Below are 6,000 nucleotides of genomic sequence, written 5' to 3'. Positions count from 1 at the left end.
ATTACTCAGTCTTTTCCAGGTCAGTCTTTAGAATCTCTTATGTGTATCTTACTTGAAGGATCCAACAGATTAATCACCGAGCGAGTTGCTAAATTTTGAACATTGCTATTTTAACTAGATCCCCTATGGCATTGTGACTTAATTTTATGATGTAGACCAATATATTTTATTGTTATGTAGTTTTGTATCTTTTGCTGGTAGTCAGTTGACGATAAATAAAGGATTCATTCATTCAATTGAATACAATACTTCTTGCTTATTTACATTTTCAAATTCTTAATTTTCTGTAATATTTGGTATTTGCATTTCATAATAAGGCATCTTATATTGTTTTAATAGAGATGGGTTAGCATTTTTTTCAATAGTCTTCCCAGCATGTCCAATAAAGCAAAGTTAGCTATTTTCTAAAATCCATGACAACGAAAGAGCGAGAAAATGTCTCCCTATCCACATTCTCCATACAGTGCATAGTTTTGTACACCTCTATCATGTCTCCCCTTACTCGCCTTTTTCCAAGCTAAACAATCCCAGCTGTTGCAACCTTTCCTCATACAGGAGTTGCTCCAGCCCCTTGATCATCTAAGTTGCCCTTTTCTTCCCCTTTTCCAACTCTACAATGTCCTTTTTTATGTGCTGTGCTCAGAACTGTGCACAGTATTCTAAGTGTGGTCACACCGCAGATTTGTATAAGGGCAGTATGATCTTGGCAGTTTTATTTTCAATTCCTTTCCTAATTATGCCTAACGTGGAAACTGCCTTTGTACAACCGCCTTGGTGGATCCCAGACAAGTGATATAGAAATACAACAAATGCATACCTACATACACACATACACACATACAATCTCCAGACTGCTGCTTGGGAACGATGGGAGTTTGTAGTCCAACACATCTGGAGGGCAGTAGGTTGGGGAATGCTGACTTAAGGTGCAATCCTATGCATGTTTAGACAGAAAAAAAAGTCCTACAACTCCCGTGCTGGCTGGGGAACGTTGGGTGTTGTAGGACTTTTCTTCTGTCTAAACGTGCACAGGATCGCGCCCCTAGATATTCTTAAATGAATATCTGTTTCTTTAAAGAGAGAGCATGGCGGAAGGGGGGGGAGGCATAAATGGGCGTGGTTACAGATGAAGCGGGGAGCAACAAAGCCCAACACCAACAGAACCTGCAAGATACTTTTGTTGTTGTTTTTCTTCCCCTTCCCCCTCTTACAACAGAGGACAGCAGGTGCACCATTCTGCCTTTTTAGCTCAAGCCTTCGTACTTGTAGCAGATCTCACTCGGGGGGGGGGGAGACGATCCTGCCCCCCCCCCCCCGTAAAGCACAAGGCGCCGTGCTCTGTTTGCCACCGGGCGGAGCCATGGGGAGATGGAGAGACGCGAGAAGGGGCGGGCGGTGTCCTCTCCCCGGATGAGCTCGTGGGCGCTGCCTGTCTCCCCTACCTGGCAAATCAGGCGGAGAGCGGGGAGAGGCAGGCGAGGGAAGGAGCTGGGGGGCTTCTCGCTTTTGCACAGCCCAAGCTCCTCCCTCGCTCCTTTCTGTCCTCCGCTCCGCGATCTTTCCTTTCCGCCCTTGCCTCGCGGAACTGGGACCAGGGTACCACTGGGCGTTGGACTGTCGTCTGCCTGCATCCCTCGGCGGTGATGTACTAATCAGGGAGGGGAGAGCATCCTTGGCAACTCGCCGTGATTGTCTCGCTTTCTCGCCTTCGGTTTTGAACTGTTCTAAAGATCTGCCAAGGCAAGGAGCGTTTCTTTAAAAAGAAAGGGTAAGTCCCCTGGATGAATCTATAGCTTGTTTTCCCCCTTTGGGGGTGGGAGGAAGGGGGTCGCGCAGGGCTGAAAAGGGAATGAGGGATCGCGAAGGCTGGGTTCCTGTGCACACTTACTTGGGAGTAAATGCCATTGAGCTCGAAGAGGGCTTTTTGTTTTTTTCCTCACTTCTTGCATAGCCAAGAGAGGGATCTCGAAGGCTGGGTACCTGTGCACACTTACTCGGGAGTAAATGCCATTGAGCTCGAAGACGGCTTTTTGTTTTTTTCCTCACTTCTTGCATAGCCAAGGCATGCTTTTGCTCAGTGCAGGCTGGGGGCTCCGATATCAGTGGGGCTGTGATTCCGCTCTGGGCTTCAGTCAGAACTCCAAATCCCCCAGATATATTCAGCACCTTGGATAGCTCCTTTAGAGTTCTGACTGGTTCGGACTGAAGCCCAGAGCGGATTCACAGCCCCACCGAAATCAGAGCCACCAGCCTTCACTGCTTTTGCTCAGAAATAAGTCTCACTCTGTTCAGTAGGGCTTACTTCTATGTAAGTGTGCATAAGACCACAGCCTAACAGTGTGATCCTATGCATGTCTGCTCAGAAGCAATCCCCACTGAGTGCACTGGGCATAAATCCCAGGTTCGTGTGTACAGGATTGCAGCCTAAAACTGCAAGCCTGTGGTACACTTGCTTCAGGAGTAAGTCCCATTGAAATTAGCAGGACTTTGTTCAGGGTAAACATACATGCTATAAGGCAACCTTTTGCCAGGGCAAAACCACCACCACCACCACCGCCGCCGCCCCTCAACGGGCTGGCTCTGTGAGGGAGGAGCAACAAAGTTACTGGCAATAATAAATATATGTTAAGTGCTTCTAATTAGCTAAACAAGAGAGGTATGGAACAAGAAGAGTACAACCCAGAAACATTGCCTACACAATTGGGGTTGCCTTGTGCTGTGCCTGTGTGAACAAAGAGAACAGGTGTTCTAATCCAGGACATTGTCTCTTCAGGAACACCACTTCTCCCACTGCCTGCATATGTGTGTCTCTCCATGTGTATTATATTCTCTTTAAAAAAATCAAGGAGCCTGCCCTGTTTCCTTAAGAGTCTGGAGTCCATTTCTACCTCCCATTTAATTTGCCTTGTTGCCCTGCGATCAGTGGGGCAGCTAGGTAATCTTAGATCCTGGATTTAATGGACTGATGTGCAGGTCGGGGGGGTGGGCAGCTTTTGTTGGCCATGTGTATTACTTAAATTGTGAAGCACATAGCTAACATTTATCTTCCCCCATCAACCACCACCACTCCATGTTTTCCAACTGCTTCTACATGCCTGATATGTTAGAACAAGAACACAACTGTTTGCCGATTATAACAACAACAAAAACTGATGAGCGTGTGTGGTTTTGCATTTCCAACTCACTTAAAGCACAGCACCCTTTTGACTGCAGGAATAAAATGGAGTTTGCTTCTGCTGCCTTGTGCCTTCATCACCTTCCGCTCTCTGGATGGGCATTTGCCCCCCCTCCCCCCGCTGGGCTGCAGGGCCCTGGACATTGGCCCCAAAGGCCTGCACCACTGACTAGGAGTCTAGGAAGACAGGATACATTATGGCATCTTAAAGAGAGACTTGGGAGACTCAACTGGTTCCATCGTGGCATTGAGCTTTTGTAGGCACAGTGGCAGCCACTTGAGCAAATGGGTAGAGTGTGTGTCTGCTGTCCCCCCCCCCCACGCACCCTCCCTCAGTGAGGGGCTGTGGGAAAGTGGAGAGCAGAATCCATTGCTGTCTCTCTCCCTCTGGTCCTGGATGGAACAGGCATTGGCCCTAAAGAGTAGGAGCAGTAGCAGCAGAAGCAGCAGCTACCTCCAGAGAGGTAGCTTGATGGATCCTTGATGGATCCACAATTCGGTCACATCCATTCTAACAGGATTTGCTGCTAAAGCTCCCCATATGCAGACAAGCTCTTTTATGGTTCCAAATCACTGGATATAATGTCTTGAATACCGCCCCCCCCCCCCAAAAAAAAAGAATGGTCTGTCCTGCCTTGTGTAAGGGTGTATGTGTATGAGAGATAAAGAAAGAAAGAAAGAAAGAAAGAAAGAAAGAAAGAAAGAAAAGAAAGAAAATCACCACACTTCTGGGAGGAGTCGCAATATCCAGGGATCTGCCTTTCTTTCAGGAGGGGGTGTGGGAAAGGGAATAGGATGCCCTTCTTGAGAAGGCTGAAGAAGTTTGAGCTCCTATCCCAGGGTTAGCAGGAATTCAGGCTGCTCTCAAGACTGTTTACTTGATCATCTGGAGTTGAGTATCAGCATTGAAATAATTATTCCCGCCCAATAATTGAGAGCGGGGAGCAGGTTTTTGGAACGGTGTATTTGTATGGACTCAAGTTAAGGTGAAGGTTTTGTTTTTACTTTAAATCTGTGCCACTGTGAACAAAACGACCAAAGTTCACCAACCTGGCATAAAGGCACCCCCAATTTCTCTGAAAGCAAATTATCCCCATGTAGCTCTGTGGTGGGTGTTTGTCTGAACACTTGCTATACAGGGTGTGTGTTAAATGAATTACTGTAGAGGGATGGTATCTAGGTGAACATGTTCTCAGTTGTTAATGTTAGAATCCTCCTCTAAAGATTGTTTAGTTTAATGCTCCTCCCCATCACCTCATTCCCTAAGAGTTGCTGGAGGTTGTTTTTTTTCCATCAGGGTGCGTTCACACTCCTATTTTTAAAGAATTACTCACTTGATCCTTGTTCAGAAGGACTTGATGCAGTGTCACCAAAGTATGGCTCTGAGCATCCATTCTTCCTGTGATTTGAGTATGGCAGGGTTGGGGCCTAGACTTTAAAAAAAAAAACTGGTTAAAAGGCAACTGGACTACAAAGCAAAGGGCTGGATGCACCTGATCTCGTCTGATCTTGGAAGCTAAGCAGGGTCAGCCCTGGTTAGTACTTGGATGGGAAACTGCCTGGGAATCAGGCTTCCTGCATTGAGCAGGGGGTTGGACTCGATGGTCTTGTAGGCCCCTTCCAACCCTATGATTCTATGAAAGTGCTAACTGCAAAAAAGGGCTCTTAGTCATCTCTCCAGTCACTGTTGGTGACAGAATGCTGGATTAGGTGGATCTTGATCTCATCCAGAAAGGTAGTTCTTGTATTTTTCGATATTAAAAGTTTTAAAATCCTTTTGAAGCAAGCAAATTCAGGCTGCCATTCCATACACCAGGGGTGGGCAACTTGTGGCAACTTGTTGGACTGCAGTTCCCATCAGCCCTAGCCCTAGGCAGCCCAAGCCAGCATAGCCAATGGTGAGGGATTATAGGAGTTCCAGTCCAACAACATATGGAGGGCCACAAGTTGTCCACCCCCGAAATACATGTTTATTTATGAGCAAGGCTCAGTGAGTGTCATGGGACTTACTTCTGAGTAACAGTGCATAGGATTGGGCTTCATGGTTGCATCTTAATGCAACCATGCAGGAGGGAGGGTGCTGTTGCACTCATGCCCTGCTTGTGGGTTTCCCATGTGCAACTGGCTGGCCACTGTGTGAACAGAATGTTGGACTAGATGGACCCTCGGTCTGATCCAGCAGGGCTTTTCTTCTGTTCTTATCTTCACACTTACTAAAAGAATAAACCTAATTAAAGTTAATAGAATTAACGTTTTAGTAAACACAGATTGGATTGGGCTGTTTAATGTACCATCTGGATTATCCCTTAAACCTGTGGTGTTGCAGTAGTTCTTTCATTTGTATTAATGGGACGTTTTCTTTCCTTGTTACCATATGGATGACCCACACAGAAATCCACAGTGCAGGAAACATAATGAACATATGAAATTTCGCTTTCAAAAGAAGAGTGCCAGTGCTGTGTGGTGGTTAAAGTGTTGGACTAGGACTCGGGAGACCCAGGTTCAAATCCTCTCAGCCTTGAAGCTCACTGGGTGACTTTGGGCCAGTCGCTGACTCTCAGCCTAACCTACCTCACAGGGTTGTTGTGAGGATAAAATGGAGAGGAGAAGGAGGATTGTGTATGCCACCTTGGGGCCCTTGGAAGAAAAATGGTCAGATATAACTGAAACAAACAAACACATAAATAAACAACAAACCAAATATGCCACACACACACACACACACACACACACACTCCATTGTAGTGGGCTTATAAATGGTAGTTAAATTGTCAGCTATTTTAGGGTCTTGAAATGAAAGATCCATTAAATGAGTGGATGCTTTT

The 6,000-nt window shown here is 46.3% G+C and overlaps 1 protein-coding gene across 1 annotated transcript in view; it reads left to right on the top strand.

Annotated features, from left to right (window-relative positions):
• The first annotated feature begins 1,128 nt into the window (after positions 1-1,128).
• SNCA (synuclein alpha) overlaps positions 1,129-6,000 on the top strand; it is a 109,744-nt gene continuing 104,872 nt past the window's right edge. Inside the window, exon 1 of the mRNA XM_084860228.1 lies at positions 1,129-1,768. The gene's annotated coding sequence lies outside the window, so the exon portion shown is untranslated. The remainder of the gene's footprint in view (positions 1,769-6,000) is intronic.

The sequence above is a fragment of the Heloderma suspectum genome, chromosome 5 (genome assembly GCF_057233095.1).
Source record: "Heloderma suspectum isolate Gila_16-S chromosome 5, 16-S_ref, whole genome shotgun sequence".
Taxonomy (NCBI): Eukaryota; Metazoa; Chordata; class Lepidosauria; order Squamata; family Helodermatidae; genus Heloderma; species Heloderma suspectum.
The sequence above is the reverse complement of the archived record's forward strand: the minus strand, read 5'-3'. Positions and strand labels throughout refer to the sequence as shown.